Source organism: Nicotiana tomentosiformis, chromosome 11, assembly GCF_000390325.3.
Source record: "Nicotiana tomentosiformis chromosome 11, ASM39032v3, whole genome shotgun sequence".
In the NCBI taxonomy this organism is placed as follows: Eukaryota; Viridiplantae; Streptophyta; class Magnoliopsida; order Solanales; family Solanaceae; genus Nicotiana; species Nicotiana tomentosiformis.
The window spans coordinates 6,096,862-6,120,339 of NC_090822.1; the positions used below are offsets into that span (position 1 = coordinate 6,096,862).

General features: G+C 38.4%; 1 long non-coding RNA gene and 1 other non-coding gene across 2 annotated transcripts; both read left to right on the top strand.

Moving 5' to 3' along the window:
* Positions 1 to 15,197: 15,197 nt before the first annotated feature.
* On the top strand, positions 15,198 to 15,300 carry LOC117279745 (U6 spliceosomal RNA). The gene has a single exon (XR_004510161.1). It is a non-coding gene; the product is annotated as a U6 spliceosomal RNA (small nuclear RNA).
* Positions 15,301 to 17,380: 2,080 nt separating this feature from the next.
* Positions 17,381 to 19,943, top strand: LOC138900760 (uncharacterized). The gene is made up of 2 exons (XR_011412007.1): positions 17,381 to 18,335; positions 19,690 to 19,943. It is a non-coding gene; the product is annotated as an uncharacterized lncRNA (long non-coding RNA).
* The last annotated feature ends 3,535 nt before the right edge of the window (positions 19,944 to 23,478 follow it).

Consider the following 23,478-nt stretch of genomic DNA (forward strand, 5'->3'; position numbering starts at 1 on the left):
CACAATTAATTGCTACTTATCATTACTTGTTTCTAAATAAATCATAATTATTATATGCTTGTTGTCTTACAATTTCATATTAATTGTTGCATTTATTGGAATAATTTCTTTTATAAGAATTGGTAAATTATATTATTGAGGAGCGGGTTGCATGCCGCAACAGAAATAAAAGTGAATATATCGGAGGAGCGTGTTGCACGCTGCAACAGAATTGATTGAAAGCGAATATATTGGAGGAGCGGGTTGCACGCCACAACAAAATTGTTGAAAAGATATATTGAGGATCGGGTTTCACGCCGCAACGGAATCAAATGAAAATGAATATATTGTGGGATCGCGTTGCACGCCGTAACAGAAAGTGATTTAAGTAATAATTGGTTATGACTGCTGAGTTGGCTTGATTATTCATATGATTTACCGGTTTAATTTCTATTCATGTTCTCTTATATTGTTGTTATTATTATTATTGCGTGCAGGTTAATGTAAGTGACCTGCCTTATCCTCGTCACTACTTCGTCGAGGTTAGGCTCGGCACTTACTGGGTACATGGGGTCGGTTGTACTCATACTACACTCTGCATTTCTTGTGCAGATACCAGAGTTGGTCCCAGCGGCGTACAGTAAATTTGCTCGGATTCAGCTATCCACAGGAGACTTGAGGTATAGCTGCACGACGTTCGCAGCTCTGAAGTCCCCATCTACTTTATTTTAGATGTGTATTTCTGTCAAACAACTTTATTTTCATTCAGACCCTTATTTATATTATTCTAGTAGCTCGTGCACTTGTGATACCAGTTCTGGGATGGTATTTGGACATCGCTATTATTATGGTTTACTCACTTTATTTCAGATTTTATTCCAGTTATTAGTTTCTTTATTATTAATTAAATTAAATTGTAAAAAAATGGTTAAAATTATTCTAACGTTGGCTTGCCTAGCAAGTGAAATGTTAGGCGTCATCACGGTCCCGAAGGTGGGAATTTTGGATCGTGACAGGTTGGTATCAAAGCACTAGGTTACATAGGCTTCACGAGTCACGAGCAAGCTTAGTAGAGTCTGAAGGATCGGTGCAGAGATGTCTGTACTTATCATCGTGCGATTTTATTCTATCATTGACGATTGAACTCTTCTATTCTTGTCCTTTCGCAGATGGCGAGAACACACACTGCGTATATAGCCGAACAGGAGCCAGAGCCCCCAGTGACAGCTATGACTAGGGGCAGAGGCCGAGGCCGAGGTCGCGCTAGAGGCCGAGGCCGAGGTCACGCTAGAGGCCGAGGTAGAGGCAAAGCTCAATCTAGAGCTCGAGCAGCATCACCTGTTATAGAACCTCATGTGGATTTGAAAGCGGAGGTTCCAGCTCAGACGGTACATGTTGGACCAGTTCAGGTTCTGGAAGGATTCATAGCTACTCCAGTACTTCAGAACACTCTAGTCTGTTTGGTGAGTCTTATGGAGAGTGTGGCCCAAAATGGTACATTTTCAGTGGCACCAACCGTCTCACAGGCTGGGGGAGGAGCACAAACTCCCACTACTCCTGCTCCGGGGCAGACAGCTCCCCAGTATCAGGCTCTAGTAGCCCATCTAGTTGGGGTAGTTTAACCAGTTATTGCAGCACAGGACGGTGATAGGCCTTGCTTTGTCTTCTAAGGCTTTGTTGAGGTTGAACAAGTTTACCAAGCTATTTCCAATCCATTTCAGTGGTACACCTTCTGAGGACCCATAGGATTTTCTTGACCGCTGCTAAGAAGTATTGCAGAACATGGGGATAGTCGAAAGCAATGGGGTTGATTTTGCTGTGTTTCAGATGACTGGTTCTGCCAAGGTGTGGTGGAAAGATTATGTATTTACTAGACCAGTTGGTTCGCCTGCACTTACCTGGGAGTAGTTCTCGCAGCTATTTCTAGAGAAGTTCCTTCCTATCACACTGAGGGAGAATTACCGCAAACAGTTTGAGTGTCTCCAGCAAGGCAGTATGTTAGTCACTCAGTATGAGACCCGTATTGTGGATCTATCCCGTCATGCTCTTCTTCTGCTTCCTACAAAGAGAGAGAGGGTGAGGAGGTTCATTGATGGACTCGTTCAACCTATCAAGCTGAAGATGGCCAAGGAGACCGGGAGTGAGATTTCTTTTAAGACGACTGCTAATGTCACCAGGCGGATCGAGATGGTTCTTTCACATGAGAGAGGGCCAGTGTCAGATAAGAGGCCATGTCATTCCGGTAATTTCAGAGGCACCTCATCTGGAGGTAGGAGTACTTATGGTAGGGGTCATCCTCCCAGGCCATTTTATTCAGCACTTCAGACTTCTCAAGGTGCTTCACGGAGTCAAGGTCCTTATGTTCCTTACCCTGGACAGCCAGCATTTAGTGCACATTCAGCTCCTATTAGTGCACCACCACTCCAGAGTCACTATGGCGGCTATCCGACCCATTCGGGTCAGCTTCAGCTTTAGCAGCCATGACAGCAGGATGGGTGTAATGAGTGCGGGAACATTGGTCACATCAGGAGGTATTGTCCTAGGTTGTTGAGCAACAGATCTCAGTAGAATTCTCATGACATCATACCGTCACCGATTTCTCTACTGTCCGCCCGACCAGCTAGGGGCAGGGGTCAGACTGTTAGAGGTGGAGGTCAGACTTCTAGAGGTGGAGGTCAGACTGTTAGAGGTGGAGGCCAGTGAGCTATGGCCTATCCCAGAGATGTAGCTCAGACTGGTGTGGCCCAGCCCCGATTCTATGCTTTCCCAGTTAGGCCTGAGGCCGAGTCATCTGATGCCCTGATCACAAGTATTGTTCCAATTTGCCATAGAGATGCCTCAGTTCTATTTTATTCAGGATCTACTTACGCCTATGTGTCCTCCTACTTTGCTTCATATATGGTTGTGCCTCGTGATTCTCTGAGTGCATCTGTATATGCGTCCACGTCAGTGGGATTTTCTGTTGTGGTAGATCATGTCTATCGTTCGTGCGTGGTTACTATTAAGAGTCTTGAGACTAGTGTGGATCTTTTACTTCTTGATATGGTAGATTTTGACGTCATACTGGGTATGAATTGGATGTCACCTTATCATGCTATATTGGATTGTCATGCCAAGACGGTGACCTTATCCATGTCACGGTTACCTCGATTAGAGTGGAAAGGAACTCTTGGTCATTCTACCAGCAGGGTTATTTCTTATATGAAGGCTCGACGTGTGGTCGAGAAGGGGTGTCTAGCCTATTTGGCTTATATTCGTGATCCCAGTGCAGATGTTCCTTCTATGGATTCAGTACCAGTTGTTCGTGAATTTCCAGAAGTATTTCCCGTAGATTTGTCGGGGATGCCACCCGACAGAGATATTGACTTCTGTATTGATTTGGATCCGGGGCACTCAGCCCATTTCTATTCTACCATATCGTATGTCCCCGCCGGAGTTGAAAGAATTGAAAGAACAGTTACAAGACTTGCTTGATCAGGGATTCATTAGACCTAGTGTCTCGCCCTGAGGTGCACCAGTGTTGTTTGTGAAGAAGAAAGATGGTTCAATGTGGATGTGTATAGATTATCGGCAGTTGAACAAGGGTACTATCATGAACAAGTATCTGTTGCCAAGAATTGATGACTTATTCGATCAGCTCCAGGGTGCCAAGTTATTTTCAAAGATTGACTTAAGGTCTGGCTATCATCAGCTGAAGATTAGAGCATCTGATGTTCCTAAGATCGCTTTTCAAACTCGGTATGGGCATTATGAATTTCTAATGATGTCATTTGGGCTGACAAATGCCCCAACAGTATTTATGGATTTGATGAACCGGGTGTTCAAGCCCTATCTAGATTCCTTTGTGGTTGTATTCATTGATGACATCTTAATTAACTCCAGTAGTCGAGAGGAGCATGAACAACTTCTTTAGATTGTGCTTTAGACTTTGAGGGATAATCAATTATATGCCAAATTTTCAAAATACGAGTTTTGGTTAGACTCAGTTGCCTTTTTCGGGCATGTTGTATCGCCAGAAGGCATAAAAGTGGACCCTAAAAAGATTGAGGCAGTTCAGAACTGGCCTAGACCTACTTCAGCTACAGAGATTCAGAGTTTTCTAGGTCTGGCAGGTTATTATCGCCGGTTCGTTGAAGGGTTTTCATTTATAGCAAACTTATTGACCAGACTGACCCAGAAGGGTTCTCCATTCACATGGTCAGACAAGTATGAGTTGAGCTTTCAGAAACTCAAGACTGTTTTGACTACGGTGCCAGTGTTGGTGTTTCCCACAGGTTCAGGATCGTACACGGTGTATTATGATGCATCTCGTATTGGACTCGGTGCGTTATTGATGCAAGATGGCAGGGTGATTGCATATGCGTCGCGACAGTTGAAAGTTCACGAGAAGAATTATCCTGTTCATGACTTAGAATTAGCAGCCATTGTTCATGCGCTGAAGATCTCAATTTGAGGCAGAGAAGATGGTTGGAGTTGTTGAAAGACTATGATATCACCATTTCGTATCACCCGAGAAAGGCCAATATGGTGGCCAATGCTTTGAGTAGAAAGGCTGTGAGTAGGGACAGCCTTGCGTATATTCCAGTTGGTGAGAGGCCGCTAGCTGAAGATGTTCAGACTTTGGCCAATCAGTTTGTGAGGTTAGATGTTTCGGAGCCCAGTCGAGTTCTAGCTTGCACAATCGCTCGGTCTTCTTTATATGAGCGTATCAGAGAGTGACAATATGATGATCCTCATTTGCTTGTCCTTAAGGACATGGTGCAGCACAATGGTGCCAAGTAGGTTGATGTGGGAGATGATGGAGATCTGCGGATGCAGGGTCATATTTGTGTTCCTAATGTGGATGGACAATCAGAGCGCACTATTTAGATATTGGAAGATATGCTTTGCGCTTGTATTATAGATTTTGGAGGTTCTTGGGATCAGTTCTTGCCACTTTCAGAGTTTGCCTATAATAGCAGCTACCAGTCGAGCATTCAGATAGCTCCGTATGAAGCATTATACGGGAGGCGATACCGTTCGCCAGTTGGCTGGTTTGAATTCTCGCCTTGCATGCGCAGTTCGTAAATTTTTTTTGGAAAGTTTTTATATGAAAAATTGATTAAAATGTAAAATAGAGCTTTAAAACTCAACTGAGTTAACTTCGGTCAAAGTTTTAAGCCAACGGACCCGGATCAGTGTTTTGACAGTTTTGGTAGTCTGTATCATGATTTGGGACTTGGGCGTATGCTCGAAATAGAATTTGAAGGTCCCTAGCTCAAATTATCGGCATTTAATTGAAACTAGAAATTTAAAGGTTTAAGAATTTCTAAATTTGGTCATAATTGGGTTTTTGTTGATACCGGGTACCGATTTAGATTTCGAGAGTTCGATCAGCTTCGTAACAATATTTATGACTTATGTACAAAATTTGAAGTTACTACGAGGTACGTAGACACGTTTTCCGTTAGTTTTTGAAAAAAAATAAAAGGTTTGATTTTATAAAGTTTGAATTTCTAAAGTTTGACCGGAGATTTGACTTTTGGGCAAACGACCCCAGAATAGAGTTTTGATAATTCCAATAGCTTCGTATGGTAATTTCGAGCTTAGGCGCATGTTCGGATTTGGATTTGGAAGTCCGTAGGACAATTCGGCACATTTTGGCGAAAGTTGGAAAATAGAAGATTTTTGAAAAGTTTGACCGAGAGTTGACTTTATTGATATCGGGGTTGGAATTCGATTCTGGAAATTGGAACAGCTCCATTATGTCATTTATGACTTGCATGTAAAATTTGAGTTCATTCCGAATTGATTTGACATGTTTCGGCGCGAGTTATAGAATTGAAAATTTCATAAACTCATAAGTCCGAATCGACGCGCGATTTGTAGTTTCGCCATTGTTATGTGTGATTTGAGACCTCGAGTAGGTCCATAATTTATTTTGAGACTTGTTGGTGTGTTTGGATGGGGTCATAAGGGGCTCGGGTGAGTTTCGGAGTGGTTTCAGACTATTTTTAGGCCATTTTTAACTGCTAGTTTCTGACAGCAGTGTGCGAAATTTCTGATGCGCAGAGCTGACTTGGGAAGCTTATATCTCGCAATCTATAAGAAATATGGACATTATCAAAACATGAAAGTTGTCTTTGATTCTAGTTTCCAGAAAGATAAACCATTCATCATTTGGACATTTTATGATCGATTGACTGAAGGTTGGTAATGCAGTTTTTGTTTGCCTCGCAGTGTGCATCGCCCGAAATTTCTGAAGCACAGGGCTGACTTTGAAAGCTTATATCTCGCAATCTATAAGGAATCTGAAAATTATCAAAACATGAAAGTTGTAGACCTTTGATTATTGTTTCTAGAACGATAAACCATTCATCATTGGGACATTTGTACAGAAAGTTATGATCGATTGACTGAAGGCTGGTAATGGAGTTTAGTTTGCCTGGCAGTGTGCATCGCCAGAAATTTTTGATGCACAAGGCTGACTTTGGAAGCTTATATCTCGCAATCTACAAGGAATCTGGAAATTATCAAAACAAGAAAGTTGTAGCCCTTTTATTCTAGTATTCAAAAAGATAAACCATTCATCATTTGGATATTTGTACACAAAGTTATGATCGATTGACTGAAGACTAGTACAATAATTTTTGGCTTGAAAATTTTGAGACAAGTCGCATCTCACAGATGTGACTTGCCTGGACAGAATATATATGTCCGGAGTCTGACATTTTTGTTCATTTTTAGAGTTTTAGACCTCGGTTTTGGGCGATTTCATAGGCATTTTTCACGAGTTTGAGTTGGGTAAGTATTCTTTATCCGAAATTTGTTATATTTCATGATTCCATACTCATTTACATCATGAATCCGTGAATTTATGGAAGAAAAATAAGATTTTTATAAAATCTTCCAAAAATAAAAATTTAAGATTTGAAAGCCAATCTAATGTCGGAATTCGATAATTTTTATATAGTTGAACTCGTATCGGAACAGGTGTTCGGATTTCGTTAGTTTTTCCGAGATTCGAGACGTGGGTCCCACTATCAGTTTTTTAAATGAACTTCGGATTTTAATCCGAAAAATTAGTAATTTCATAAGGAATTAATTCCTACGATTCGCGTTGAGAATATTGAATTTTTTGTGACTAGATTTGAAGCTTTCGAACATCAATTCGCGGGGTAAAGGTTTATTGGAATCTTGAATTTGGTTGCGAAGCGAGGTAAGTGTCGTGGTTAACCTTGACTTGAGGGAATAGAACCCTTGAATTATTATTACGTGAATTTCATGTGTAACAATATATAGGCGAGGTGACGAGTGCCTATACGTCGTTAAATTGATTATTTGCACATTTATCTGGAAATCATAAATTATTTTAAATCATGAATTAATTATTATATTAATTATTTCTCTCATATGCCTTGCTCAATATTATGCCTTGAATCCATGCTATATTTGCTAAATGCTTATTTGATTTATGTGACTTAACTATTACTTGACATCTAGCATACTAAATATTAAATTGCATATTTCCTTCTTAATTTCCACAATTAATTGCTACTTGTCATTACTTGTTTCTAAATAAATCATAATTATTATATGCTTGTTGTCTTATAATTTTATATTAATTGTTGTATTTATTGGAATAATTTCTTTTATAAGAATTGATAAATTATATTATTGAGAAGCGGGTTGCACGCCGCAACAGAAATGAAAGTGAATATATTGGAGGAGCGGGTTGCACGCTGCAACAGAATTGATTGAAAGTGAATATATTAGAGGAGCGGGTTGCACGCCGCAACAGAATTGATTGAAAAGATATATTGAGGATCGGGTTTCACGCCGCAACGAAATTAAATGAAAATGAATATATTGTGGGATCGGGTTGCACGCAGCAACGGAATTGAATATAAATATATTGTGGGATCGGGTTGCACGCCGCAACAGAAAGTGATTTAAATAATAATTGGTTATGACTGCTGAGTTGGCTTGATTGTTGATATGATTTACCGGTTTAATTTCTATTCATGTTCTCCTATATTGTTGTTATTATTATTATTATTGCGTACAGGTTAATGTAAGTGACCTGCCTTAGCCTCATCACTACTTCGTTGATGGCCAAGGAGACCGGGAGTGCGATTTCTTTTAAGACGGCTGCTAATGTCGCCAGGCGGATCGAGATGGTTCTTTCACAGGAGAGAGGGCCAGTGTTAGATAAGAGGCCATGTCATTCCGGTAATTTCAGAGGCGCCTCATCTGGAGGAAGGAGTACTTATGGTAGGGGCCATCCTCCCAGGCCATTTTATTCAGCACTTCAGACTTCTCACGGTGCTTCAGGGAGACAAGGTCCTTATGTTCCTTACCCTGGACAGCCAGCATTCAGCGCACATTTAGCTCCTATTAGTGCACCACCACTCCAGAGTCACTATGGCGGCTATCCGACCCGTTCGGGGTAGCTTCAGCTTTAGCAGCCATGACAGCAGGATGGGTGTTATGAGTGTTGGAACATTGGTCACATCAGGAGGCATTGCCCTAGGTTGTAGAGCAACAGATCTCAGTAGAATTCTCATGACATCATACCGTCACCGGTTGCTCCACCGTCCACCCGACCAGCTAGGGGCAGGGGTCAGACTGTTAGAGGTGGAGGTCAGACTGCTAAAGGTGGAGGTTAGACTGTTAGAGGTGGAGGCCAGCGAGCTATGGCCTATCCCAGAGATGTAGCTCAGACTGGTGGGGCCCAGCCCCGATTCTATGCTTTCCCAGCTAGGCCTGAGGCCGAGTCATCCGACGCCATGATCACAGGTATTATTCCAGTTTGCCATAGAGATGCCTCAGTTCTATTTGATCCAGGGTCTACTTACTCCTATGTATCCTCCTACTTTACTTCATATATGGTTGTGCCTCGTGATTCTCTGAGTGCGTCTGTATATGTGTTCATGCCGGTGGGAGATTCTGTTGTGGTAGATCATGTCTATCGTTCGTGCATGGTTACTATTGAGAGTCTTGAGACTAGTGTGGATATTTTACTTCTCGACATGGTAGATTTTGATGTCATACTGGGTATGAATTGGTTGTCACCTTATCATGCTATATTGGATTGTCATGCCAAGACGGTGACCTTAGCCATGTCGGGGTTACTTCGATTAGAGTGGAAAGGAACTCTTGGTCATTCTACCAGTAGGGTTATTTCTTATATGAAGGCTCGACGTATGGTCGAGAAGGGGTGTCTAGCCTATTTGGCTTATATTCGTAATCCCAGTGCGGATGTTCCTTCTATGGATTCAGTACTAGTTGTTCGTGAATTTCCATAAGTATTTCCTGCAGATTTGCCGGGGATGCCACCCGACAGAGATATTGACTTCTGTATTGATTTGGATCCGGGCACTCAGCCCATTTCTATTCCACAATATCGTATGTCCCCGCTGGAGTTGAAAGAATTGAAAGAACAATTACAAGACTTGCTTGATCAGGGATTCATTAGACCTAGTGTCTCGCCTTGGGGTGCACCAGTGTTGTTTGTGAAGAAGAAAGATGGTTCAATGCGGATGTGTATAGATTATCGGCAGTTGAACAAGGATACTATCAAGAACAAGTATCTGTTGCCAAGAATTGATGACTTATTCGATCAGCTTCAGGGTGCCAAGTTATTTTCGAAGATTGACTTGAGGTCTGGCTATCATCAGTTGAAGATTAGGGCATCTAATGTCCCTAAGACAGCTTTTCGAACTCGGTATGGGCATTATTTAAAGGTTTAAGAATTTCTAAATTTGGTCATATTTGGATTTTTTTTTTATACCGGGTCTCGATTTAGATTTTGAGAGTTCGATCAACTTCGTAACAATATTTTTGACTTATGTACAAAATTTGTAGTTATTCCGAGCTACGTAAACACGTTTTTCGTTAGTTTTTGGAAAAAATAAAAGGTTTGATTTTATAAAGCTTGAATTTCTAAAGTTTGACCAGAGATTTGACTTTTGGGAAAACGACCCCAGAATGAAGTTTTGATGATTCCAATAGTTTCGTATGGTAATTTCGGGCTTAGGCGCATGTTCGGATTTGGATTTGGAAGTCCGTATGGATTTGAAAGTTGGAAAATAGAAGATTTTTGGAAAGTTTGACCGGAAGTTGACTTTATTGATATCGGGGTCGAAATTCAATTCTGAAAATTGGAACAACTCGATTATATCATTTATGACTTGCATGTAAAATTTGAGTTCATTCCGAATTGATTTGACATGTTTCGGCGCGAGTTATAGAATTGAAAAGGCCAAATACCTATACGACCCCTTAAACTTGGCTCCAGTTTCTATTTTAACACCTCAATTTAAGTCAATACTTATGGAACACTCCAACTCCCATAATAGTGTGTCTATTAAACACCTCATATAATATACTTAAGTAAGTACAGCCGCGTGAACTGGACGCACAATGACATGGCAAAACGCACGAAGCACAAAATGCCACATGGCTTTTGAATTTAAAAAAGACCTTAGAGAAAATAAAAAACCAAAAAAAAATAAAAGGAAAAAAATAAGAAAACTAAATATCTTCCACAAACCCATTACAGCCCCGTAAGTGTCCAGCCATAACCTTCAATACTCCACCAACATCATCTTCCAAGAAAGCTGTATATGTAACTTCTTCCTCGTGCCAGACCCACCTTAATCTTCCATTCCCCTGACACACACAACTATCAGATCCTTCTACTAGTACAATAAATAACTATTTTTCAATCTAACCATAAACAGATAAATAGAAAAATGAGGAATAAATTAAAAATTGGTAAGTAGAAATGCTATTATCTTCAATAAAGAAGTTCTGCGCCAAATCTTACGGATAAGGCCACAAGGATTATGAAAATGAAGGGATGATAATTGTGAAAATTAAAGAAAATGGCAGTTAAATTTTTATAACTCGCCGAAATTTTCATTACTGGCGAATATTGATTTGGCTGCCGATGTTATGTTCATGTAATCCCTGGGCAGTTTTTTCTAGTATATTTATCATTTTTTTGTTCGATTAAAAAATTATAATTGATTAGTGGATAATTTAATGAGTAAGGGTGATAGCAGTGATGGTAGGGAGAGAACAAGGTGAAGGAGAAGACTGAGTTATGGCGCAGAGATGAGGAGCAGGGGGGAAGAGAAAGCTGGGTTGGTGGCGGTGAGATGAGGAAAGAGAGAGAGAGAAAGAGAAGATGTGATTTTTTTGTTGTTGGAAAAGCAGAAAAAAATTAATTTGAGACTAATTTACGTGTGCGTGTGAGAGGTGAAGAACACGGGTTTTGCCACATCAGGGGTTGTGTTTAATAGACATACTATTATTAGAGTTGGAGTGTTCAATAGGCATTGGCTTAAATTGAGGTATTAAAATAGAAACTGGAGCCAAGTTTAAGGGGCCGTATAGATATTTGGCCAATTAAAAATTTCATAAACTCATAAGTCCGAATCGACGCGCAATTTATAGTTTCGCCGTTGTTATGTGTGATTTGAGACCTCGAGTAGGTCCATAATTTATTTTGAGACTTGTTGGTGTGTTTGGACGGGGTCTTGAGGGGCTCGGGTGAGTTTCGGAGTGGTTTCAGAGTATTTTTAGGCCATTTTTAACTGCTAGTTTCTGACAGCAGTGTGCGAAATTTCTGATGTGCAGAGCTGACTTGGGAAGCTTATATCTCGCAATCTATAAGAAATATGGACATTATCAAAACATGAAAGTTGTCTTTGATTCTAGTTTCCAGAAAGATAAACCATTCATCATTTGGACATTTTATGATCGATTGACTGAAGGTTGGTAATGCAGTTTTTGTTTGCCTCGCAGTGTGCATCGCCGGAAATTTCTGAAGCACAGGGCTGATTTGGAAGCTTATATCTCGCAATCTATAAGGATTCTGAAAATTATCAAAACATAAAAATTGTAGACCTTTGATTATTGTTTCCAGAACGATAAACCATTCATCATTGGGACATTTGTACAGAAAGTTATGATCGATTGATTGAAGGCTGGTAATGGAGTTTAGTTTGCCTGGCAGTGTGCATCGCCAGAAACTTTTGATGCACAGGGCTGACTTTGGAAGATTATATCTCGCAATCTATAAGGAATCTGGAAAATATCAAAACATAAAAGTTGTAGCCCTTTTATTCTAGTATCCAGAAAGATAAACCATTCATCATTTGGATATTTGTACAGAAAGTTATGATCGATTGACTAAAAACTGATACAATAATTTTTGGCTTGAAAATTTTGAGACAAGTCGCATCTCACAGATGCGACTTGCTTGGACAGAATATATATATCCGGAGTTCGATATTTTTGTTCATTTTTAGAGTTTTAGACCTCGGTTTTGGGCGACTTCAGAGGCATTTTTCACGTGTTTGAGTTGGGTAAGTATTCTTTATCTGAAATTTGTTATATTTTATGATTCCATACTCATTTACATCATGAATCCGTGAATTTATGGAAGAAAAATCAGATTTTTATAAAATCTTCCAAAAACAAAAATTTAAGATTTGAAAGCCAATCCGATGTCGGAATTTGATAATTTTTGTATGGTTGAACTCATATCGGAATGGGTGTTCGGATTTTGTGAGTTTTCCGGGATTCGAGACGTGGGTCCCACTGTCGATTTTTGAAATGAATTTCGAATTTTAATCCGAAAAATTAGTAATTTCATATGAAATTAATTCCTACGATTCGTGTTGAGAATATTGATTATTTGTGACTAGATTTGAAGCTTTCGGACATCAATTCGCGGGGTAAAGGTTTATTGGAATCTTGAATTTGGTTGCGAAGCGAGGTAAGTATCGTGGTTAACCTTGACTTGAGGGAATAGAACCTTTAAATTATTGTTACGTGAATTTCATGTGAAACGACATATAGGCGAGGTGACGAGTGCCTATACGTCGTCAAATTGATTGTTTGCATATTTATCTGGAAATCATAAATTATTTTAAATCATGAATTAATTATTATATTAATTATTTCTCTCATATGCCTTGCTCAATATTATGCCTTGAATCCATGCTATATTTGCTAAATACTTATTTGATTTATGTGACTTAATTATTACTTGACATTTAGCATACTAAATATTAAATTGCCTATTTCCTCCTTAATTTTCACAATCAATTTGTTTCTAAATAAATCATAATTATTATATGCTTGTTATCTTACAATTTCATATTAATTGTTGTATTTATTGGAATAATTTATTTTATAAGAATTGGTAAATTATATTATTGAGGAGCGGATTGCACTCCGCAACAGAAATAAAAGTGAATATATTAGAGGAGCGGGTTGCACGCCGCAACAGAATTGATTGAAAGTGAATATATTGGAGGAGCTGGTTGCACGCCGCGACAGAATTGATTGAAAAGATATATTGAGGATCGGGTTGCACACCGCAACGAAATTAAATGAAAATGAATATATTGTAGGATAGGGTTGCATGCAGCAACGGAATTGAATATGAATATATTGTGGGATCGGGTTGCACGCCGCAACGGAAAGTGATTTAAGTAATAATTGGTTATGACTGCTGAGTTGGCTTGATTGTTGTTATGATTTATCGGTTTAATTTCTATTCATGTTCTCCTATATTATTTTTATTATTATTGCGTACAGGTTAATGTAAGTGAACTGTTTTAGCCTTGTCACTACTTCGTCGAGGTTATGATCGGCACTTACTAGGTACATGGGGTTTGTTGTACTCATACTACACTCTGCACTTCTTGTACATATACTGAAGTTGGTCCCAGCGGCGTACAGTAGATTTGCTCGGATTCAGCTATCCACAGGAGACTTGAGGTATAGTTGCACGACGTTCGCAGCTCTGAAGTCTCCATCTACTTTATTTTAGCTGTATATTTCTGTGAGACAACTTTATTTTTATTCAGACCCTTATTTGTATTATTCTAGTAACGCACGCACTTGTGACACCAGTTCTGGGATGGTATTTAGACATCGCTATTATTATGGTTTACTCACTTTATTTCAGATTTTATTCCAGTTATTAGTTTCTTTATTATTAATTAAATTAAATTGTAAAAAAAATGATTAAAATTATTCTAACGTTGGCTTGACTTGTAAGTGAAATGTTTGGCGCCATCACGGTTTCGAATGTGGGAATTTCGGGTCGTGAAAATAAACGTATATTATTTAACGATATATAGGCGACAGATTATCAAGAAATTTTATTAGCTACGAGCTATTTAGCAATAGATTAACGATGAAGTTTGTAGCTAATTTTAATTTTTTTTCGGTAATGATATATATAGAGCTCAGACTCTTACAGGTCCCCTACTGTATGAAAATCTACATACATACTGTATTTTGGCGAACCCATACGCGAATTATTCGACATAGATGATGAAAGTTAAGTTTCATATCTCCACAATAAACATCCAAATTTGCCATGAATTTTTCACCTTGTATCTACCCCTTATCCAAATAGAAAAATTTGCATATCTACTTGTATTTATCTCCTCATAAATAGCATTTGCAACCTTATCATCCATTATAGGCAAATCACTAAAATTCACTTCTACTTGTTTTTCCCCTTCTTTTTTTTCAAGGAAATGAATTTACTTGGAATTCCACTTATATGAATATAAAATAGGAGCAAGGAGATGGTTCCCATTAATTAATGTTAAGGGTTTTACTTGTTCTTGAAACTGTAGACGACCTTATCTAGTATATACATCAAATTTCGGGATGGAAAACTCATTCTACAAGGAAAAAAAAAATGAAGTAAAAAATAAAAAACAAGGTAAAATAACACTTACAATAAGGTTAAAAGAGAAAAAAGAAAAAAGATACATCAAAACTCGAGAAACTAAAATTCATTTTAGAAGGTAAAATAACTCTAACTAGAAGAAAGAGAACAAAAGAACAAATACATTTATACACATATAAAAAAAACCGGAAAATAAAGGTGACAGTGCAGGAAAAAATGTTTGCAATCTGAACCATAGGATTTTGTAGCTGGACACGTGGCTCTATTAGAGACTTATTAAGAATTAGTGGAGGGATTTGTAGACTTGTAATACGAGGTATAAGTTCGGCTATATTTTAAATAGGGCTCTCCTCGAACTCATACAGCAAAGTGAAAAGGGCCGGCCCATCTTAAATAAGTGGGCTTTTTCAGATAGCAACAAAATAGTCCAGTTCTAATTCGCCCCTTACCACATCGCCTACAGAAGAAAGCTTTTGCATGTTTATAGACTGAAATCAGAACGTGTGATCTCGTCCCTTCGGGGACATCCGATAAAATTAGAACGATACAAAGAAGATTAACATGGCCCATGCGCAAGGATGACATGCACAAATCGAGAAATTTTTCAATTTTATTTTTCCACATTTTTGTTTATGTAAATTGTTAAAAAGCTCTTTGTTTTATCAAATAAGTATTCAATTTTCGACTTGGATGATTAGGTCAAACGACAATGGTTTTATCACTGGGTAGGGTACGGTTATGAGTATGTGATGTGTATCAGATACTAGTAGTCGTTACACATTAATTTTCATATACACAAATCACGTCTTAAGTATTTTGACGATAATAGCTTAAAAAAAGAAGTGATGATTCATATAGCAGATCCCAACTTGTTTCCCGACTATATTTCTAGTGGATTTGAGCTTAGTTTTATGTTTTCCTTGTCATTTGTTTTAAGTTTTGTTAAATTTCAGCTTAGCGCTTTGTTGGTATAAACATGAAAACTTCATGTTAATTAAAGAGAACTTGCTCCTTACCAGTAAACTAGTAGCAAGAATAGTTCTATGAATATGCCTTGAGAATACAGTAAAACTTAAAAATCTGATTTCATTATATACAAGCTATATAAGATTCTGAACATTCACTAAGAAGAACAACGTATCTAATCGACGTGAGAAATTATTCAGTGTTTCTTGAGCAGGGTAATCAAAATACTTTAAAAATAGACTGAATGGTCTTCTATAACACCCGAGGGCGTAAGCAGAAATTTTTGGTAGCGGTGTCGTAATTTATCATATTTTTTGACAAGAAATAGCCTTAGTCCATTGGTTTCGTTGAGTCTTAAGGTAGAAAAATTCCTGAGTTAATTTTGCGTAATCACAATTTTTAATTACTTGAGAGCAAAATCAAACACATAACCAGAAAATAATTTATATCAAGTGGTGTCCTTTTTTTCTATTTATTGGTTTCCTTATAGAATTAATAATTTCTGACAAAGCGGTGTCACGTGATACCACTTTCTTGTAAGTATGTCCGCCCCTGATAACACCAATTCACTATAACGTCCAAGTTTTCTTTGGAATCAATTTTTCATGTTATGTAATAATGTATGTTCTGTATAACATCACTTCACTATAGCAGTCAAAAAATATCGAAACAAATGATATAGTTATAGAGAGGTTTGACTGTATTCAATATCCCTCTTTTCCGCTTTCAAAACTGGATTTTTATAACACAAGATGAACATGTCTGTTTGTAATTATACATGTTTTTACATTCAGACGTTATATCTGTTGGTTTCCTTGCTATTCTCACAGCTCATAACACAAGGTATAAATGCTCAACTCTTAAGTAGGGTAATATTTGCATGAATAGTAACTTAGATTACAGGCCTCTAAAATTCTACATGACCAGTAACTTAGGCAACAAAATTTCTGAATCCAATTATATATATATTATTATTACAGGCAACAAAATTCTACATGACCAGTAACTTTCATTTAGGTTTGATATTCTTTTAATTTCGGTAAATTGTGCGCTCCATTTCTTGCTTTTCGCAATAACCAGGGACGTATCTATATGTTAGAGTATGGGGCACATGCATCCATGGTCTTCTTTTCATATCACGTATAATAATATTATACTGTATTTCTTTAAAAAAAAATTAAATATACATATGTGCACCCAAGTTCTTTTGTCTTGTGCTCTAATTAAGTAATTTTTTCTTTTTTATTTATTTATTTGGTTTATTCATTCAAAATCTCTAAATCTAACACATTGAAATCCTTGATCTCCCTTTGTCATCGCAAAATTTTATATAATTAAAACTAATAGCAGTGAATGATGTAACATAGTTCAATTAATCTAAACATTTTTTTATCTGGAGTATAGGTAATATGTTAAAAATTGCAATAATTTTTTAAATTTAATCTATAATTTCTAAATGGTAATGAGATTCATTGTAAGAACCTAAAGGTTGAATCCGTCAATATAAATTCTAGATTCACTTCTTTGTAATAATGCACCCATTTTTTTAGAATCCTGGATCCGCCTCGGGCTATAACTTCCATGAACATCGACACTTATTTTCACTTTTTGTTTTTCAGAAACATTGAGAAGTGCAGGTGAGAAAATTTGAATGGTAGATGGTAGTCAAGTTGCTACTTGCAAGAAAACTCCAAATGGCATATACATTTTTTTCTTTACATTTTGCTTTTATTAATTTATGACTTGGCAACTCTACCTACCGTTCAATTGGTTGTTGAGCTTTAAAAATCTAATCTAACAAAGAACTCTATCCTAAAGATTGTCCTCTGAGTTCTAGATTTTATCAACTATTTCTTGATTTTTCCTTTGTCTATCTTCTTTTTAATTGCTTGACTTAGGAATCTTGCAGATATTTCTAATTTATTTATTCTTCTTCCTCAGTCTTGAATTTAATTTGTTTTCATCTTTGGAATCTCTTGAAACTCACCGTTGATTATGAAAATAGAAGTACCTAGGTAGGTAAATTTAACCTTTCTTGCTCCAAACAATTTGGCATATACCCAAGTAGCCAACACTCATCTGCACATTACTTTTGTTCTGAATTCGAGTGATTATACTAACTCAATGAATATAGATACATGTCTTCATAAATATAATTATTAGCACTTGTTGGATGGTGCTGGAAAGTTATAAATATTTAAACTAGATTATTGGGTGTTGTAGAGATTTTGTAATGAATTAATTAATAACAATTGGGTGGATATGAGTTCATTGATGATTGTAATGGTGCTAAAGAAGGTTGTGTGTAGACAAATGATGGTTTAGTATTTCTTGTTGGTGGGAATGAGAGATTATTGGATGAAGAAACACCATTACTAGATGTAGTAAAATGTTATGCACTTTAGGTGTGTGATAAAATGCCTAAATGGCCAAAAACCTTGAAATTGTTTACTAATATTGGTCCAATTGAATTATGTTGATGTAGATTGAAGTTGTAAGAGTAGTGGGAGGTTTTAATATCATTAAAGAGCTGAAACAAGAAAACTCGATTTGTGACGATTTTATTTTTGAGGAATTTTCAAGGAAATCATCGGAAATTGAGTAGTTCGGAGGTTGATACGCGCATAATGGAATTTCTGGAGCATTGTTTAGCTTGTTCGACATTGGATTCGGCTTGCTTGAGGTAAGTAACTCTTCTAATCTTGGATCCAAGGGTATGAACCCTGATTATACGTGTTATGCGTTTGGTGTTGAGGTAACGCACATGCTAGGTGACGGGCGTGTGGGCGTGTACCGTTTGAACTGTGACTCTGTTATTCATGTGATACTGTGTAGTTACCTAAACTTATCTGTAATCATGAAATCTCTACGTACTAGAGTTATCGAGTTGTGACTCATGTTAGAAATAATGCTTAGGCAAATGTTGGTATTATTGGGACCCACAGAGGTCATTTCTGTTATTGATTTATTTGTTTATATTGTAAATTCATACTCAGCCATGTTCATTCATTTCATATCATCTCTCAGTCTCTGTTGCTATTTATTGATTAATCATATCATTATTTTGGGCTAGTTTCAGGGCATTGTGAGCCCGAGAGACTGGAGAGATTGATGACTGAGTGAGGCCGAGGGCCTGATTGTGAGAATAATTATGGGATCGGGCTGCACGCCGCAGCAGACCGTATTGGATTTATATACTTTATTATTATGGGATCGGGCTGTACGTCGCAGCATGCCAGATTGGCTTATTATATCACGTGAGTTATCCGTGCGGATTCAGATATTGATACTATAGCACGTCAGTTCTCCGTGTAGCACGTGAGTTGTCCGTGCAGATTATAGCGCATGGGCTGAAGGAGCCCCTTCGGAGTCTGTACACACCCCCAGTGAGTGCAGGTACCTACTGTGTGCGAGTGCCGAGCGATTGAGAGGATTGAGTGACTGTGAGGACTGAGTGATGGGGAGGACTGAGTGAAGTGATACTGTAAGAGTATGCATATGATTTTATCACTGAGATACATTGCATTGACATGCACACATGACATACAAGAATAGAGATGTATTTTTCTCATGTTGTACGGTATCACGTCATTCATGACTTCTCACACATATTGTCATATGGGCATAGTGATGCATTTTCCACTGGCTATCTGGAAAGAAAATGAAACGTATTATTTATAGTGGAAAGGATTTTTGGAAAAATTACTATTTTCAAACTTACTCATATTTTTGGCAACTTCTATAAACGACTTGGGTTTTCAGTGATACACTTGAAAGACAGAACTATTTTCAGAAATTATAATTAAGCTGAGCATTTTATCTTTGAGTTACTTCTTTTATTATTTGCTTTATGTTGTTATGAACTGGATATGTTGTTGTTATTGTTGTATGTTTTTATGAACAGTTGTTTGTTATTGGAGTTGGACTCTGACTTTGGTACAAGCTCGTCACTACTTTCAACCTAAGATTAGGTTTGTTACTTATTGATTACATGGGGTTGGTTGTACTCATACTACACCTTTGCAACTTGCGTGCAGATTTTGGATGTTGATGTTGTTGTACATGGCGGGAGCTCGATCTGAAAGATGTACCTGCGTTTCAATCATTGTTGCCTCTTGTTCATTGTAGCTTTAGAATTTTAATCTGTTCATGTATATTTCAAACAGATGATGTATTTTTATTTCACACCAACTTTATAAATTCTAATCTTAGAAGCTCATGATTTGTACTATCAGTACTTGAAGAGTATATTAGAGTCAATTATATATTAATGGAATTGGATAGTTGTTAATTGGCTTACTTGACGGGTTGTGTTAGGTGTTATTACGGCTAGGTGGATTTTGGGTAGTGACAATAATAGACTGATATTATTTATACAAAGACACTGAAAATGTAAATGTAGGTTTTCCGATCCAAGCTTTTATCATTAAGTTTTCTGCATGTGATTGAATGGGCATTTATAGCCAAATTTTTGAGTATTAGGTTAAATTTTTTACTAAATTTTGTTCCATATAACACGTGATAGCCTAAATGAACTACTTTAATTAGGCACATCATCCCCTAGATAGACCTGTTTTAAACTTTCTGGATTTGGTATTAGAAATTAGAGTATAATTTTACTCTCAACAATATCTTTTCTCTTTTCTCTAGAACCTAATCAAATTGTGCTACAAATAGGGGTGAATGCAGCAAAAGGGTGCCTTCTCAATTATTACTCAAATCAAAAGCGAGTACATCGGAAAATAAAAGATGGTAGGATAGGACCCCATTCTATCGAGCCAGACATGGCAACAACTGCCCTAGCTAAAACGTGAACAGCTTGATTTGCTGATTTTCTAGCTAAAGAAATGGACACTAATTGAATACCCTTTATTAGTGTCTTACTTCTTCTTCTTTTTCATTTCCTATCCGGTGTCCGATATCCGTATCAAAGCCCGACTATATCTGAATTCGCATCAAATAGGGCCCCATTTAGAGGGAAGCGTTTCCTACCAAGGATTTTTCCGACTATATTAGTGCCTTATAATTAGAGGTGTCAATGGTTTGGTTCGGACGGTTATTTTATAAAATTTGTACTATACCAATTTTTCGGTTATTCTCTTATGTATCACCAAAATTAGACTTTTCAAAATCATCCCAATCATGTCGGTTTCTCTTTATTATCGGTACGGTTTGGTTAATTTTTGGTAATTGTTTTAAATGTCATGTAAAAGTCATTAGTAGAAGTAGAATGTAATAACATACGTACTTTTATAAGACTTAGCAAAACTCTCTAGACATTTTTACAATTTAAAAGGTGATGAATTAAGAAAATATAAAAGATGGCTAGAGTATAGATCCATTAACTATTCTACAACATCGTAAAAGAAGCTAAGCAATTACAAAAAAAATATTAATCACACGAGTGCAAAGATATTAATCAAGTTGGGATTCAAGAATAAAGTCTATACAAGATTGATTCAAAAAGATAAATCTAAATCATACGAAAGGAAACATATTTAGTACATTGTAGTTGCTACACATAATCGCTACAATACCTGTTACGCGGCGCCTTCCTGAAGTTCCTTGGAAGGGCAACGTAAGGCTAAGCAACCGATGTCAGTACGGTTGTTGTCCGCCAACTGAGGTCCCCTCCGTACGCTAGACTAGATTATCAGTGCCGTACGGGAAAATCAATGTCATGAGCAAGTGAAAGAGAGCAAAAAAGAGAATTGAGAATGAAAGAAAGCTTGATTGCATTGAATGAAAGCTATTACAGAAAAATAAGACGGTGTCGGGGGGGAGAGACACCAGTACAGAGAATTGTTTGCTTGCTTGAAAGTTTTGATTGCTTGGTCCCCCTTTATAATGCTTAGAAAAAATAAACCAAAGTTACATGACTAGACCTATGAAAGCTGGAAAATCACACTTAAAGAAAATGCAGCAAAACTACTCTATATTTATAATGAAAAGGACTTAGTCTTCTACAAAGCAGCAACAAGTTCGTTGGCAGCAACTTTGTCTTTAGCATCAGGGTCTGCGCGTGCGACATTATCTATGCGCGCGGCGCCATTTGTATCTGCCTGTGGCTGGGCGATGGCGATGGCTATCGGTGGGGCGACAGAGGTACATGCGCGCTTATTACTTGGAGCTGCCGAGACCACAGGGCCGACCTTGGTGACGGGCGTTGGGAGGCTGGCCAGGACGCCACGGGGTGCGTCCAAGGGGTCATGGGGCATGGTTGGAAAGCCGCCCATGACATTCTCCCCCACCTGAGTTGGCGACGTCCTCGGTGCCTTCCTTGCAAGGTAATCATCAATCAGGCTCTTGTAGGCTTTGAGGTTTGTTCCCCTCTCCCAAGTATTCTCCTCTACATCACATCCCTGCCATTTCACCAAGAACTCCTGGTGATCTTTTCTTGAGGCGTGAATCACTCGATCATCAAGAATAGCTTCAGCACGCCTTTTCCCGGTTGAATTGGGGCCTCGAATACTTGGTATTGTGAGTTGGCTTCATGAAGGATTCTCCATATCTTCCCGAAAAGGTTTCAGGAGACTGACATGGAAAACAGGATGGATTTTCCACCAAGCTGGGGTATCCACCCAGTATGCAACTTTCCCAATGCGCCTTTCAATGGACAAGGGTCCAATATATTTTTGCAATAGGCGAGGGTCATGGACCCCTGCAAATAAGTACCGCTTTGGGATTTTGACCATCACTTTGTCTCCCACCTGGTATTCAACAAAGCGGCGATTCTAATCAGCATGCCTCTTCATCCGCTTTTGGGCTTTGACAAGATAGCTCTGCACTATCTCCAAATTTTGCTTTCATTCTTTTGAGAAGCTAGCGGCCCGAGGAGATTTTGACATGTTTGGTGCGTTCACTGTGTGTGGGAGTAGCGGTTGCTGTTCGATAACAATTTCAAAAGCGCTTTTGTTAGTACTCGAGCTCTTTTGTGAATTGAAACATAGTTGAGCAGCATCCAGAAGCTTTACCCAATTCTTCTGTGATCCGGTCACAAAGTGCCGGAGGTATTCCTCTAGCATGCCATTGAATCGCTCCGTTTGGCCATCAGATTGCGGATGAAAACTTGAGCTATGACTCAATTTTGACCCGAGGCACTTAAAGAGTTGGGTCCAAAAATTGCTAGTGAAGCGTGAGTCGCGATCACTAACAATGTCTTTAGGTAAGCCCCAATACTTGACGACATGAGAGAAGAATAGTCGAGCTGTATCTTCTGCTGATATATATTGTGGGGCTGCTATAAAGGTAGCATACTTGGAAAACCGATCCACCACAACCAAGATAGTTGTGAGATCTCCGACCTTGGGCAATCCGGTGATGAAGTCCAGGGAAACGCTTTCCCAAGGTCTTTTTGGTACAGCTAGTGGTTCCAAGAGCCCTGCCTGCGTCAAGCGGTCTGACTTATCTTTTTGGCATACTAGACAAGTCTTCACATACTGAGCGACGTCATCGACCATTTGAGGCCAATAATATGCACGGCGAAGTAATGCCATGGTGCGTTCCTCGCCGGGATGACCGGCCCACAAAGTATCGTGGCATTCTGCAAGAAGAGTCCGTCGCAGATCTCCTCCTTTAGGAACATAAAGTCGGTTCCCTTTCACCTTCAGGAACCCATCTTCGGTGTAGAACTGGCGAGTCTTGCCCTGTCCTACCAAATCAACCAAATACTGTGCAGCAGGATCCTTGATGAGTAGATCCTGTATCTGGTCTTTTATGGTGGTGGTTACTTCGCTTCCCTTTAGGGCGGCGAGTACACACATCGATGCTAGATCAGCTCTCCGACTGAGTGCATCAGCAACATGATTGGTCTTTCCACTTCGGTA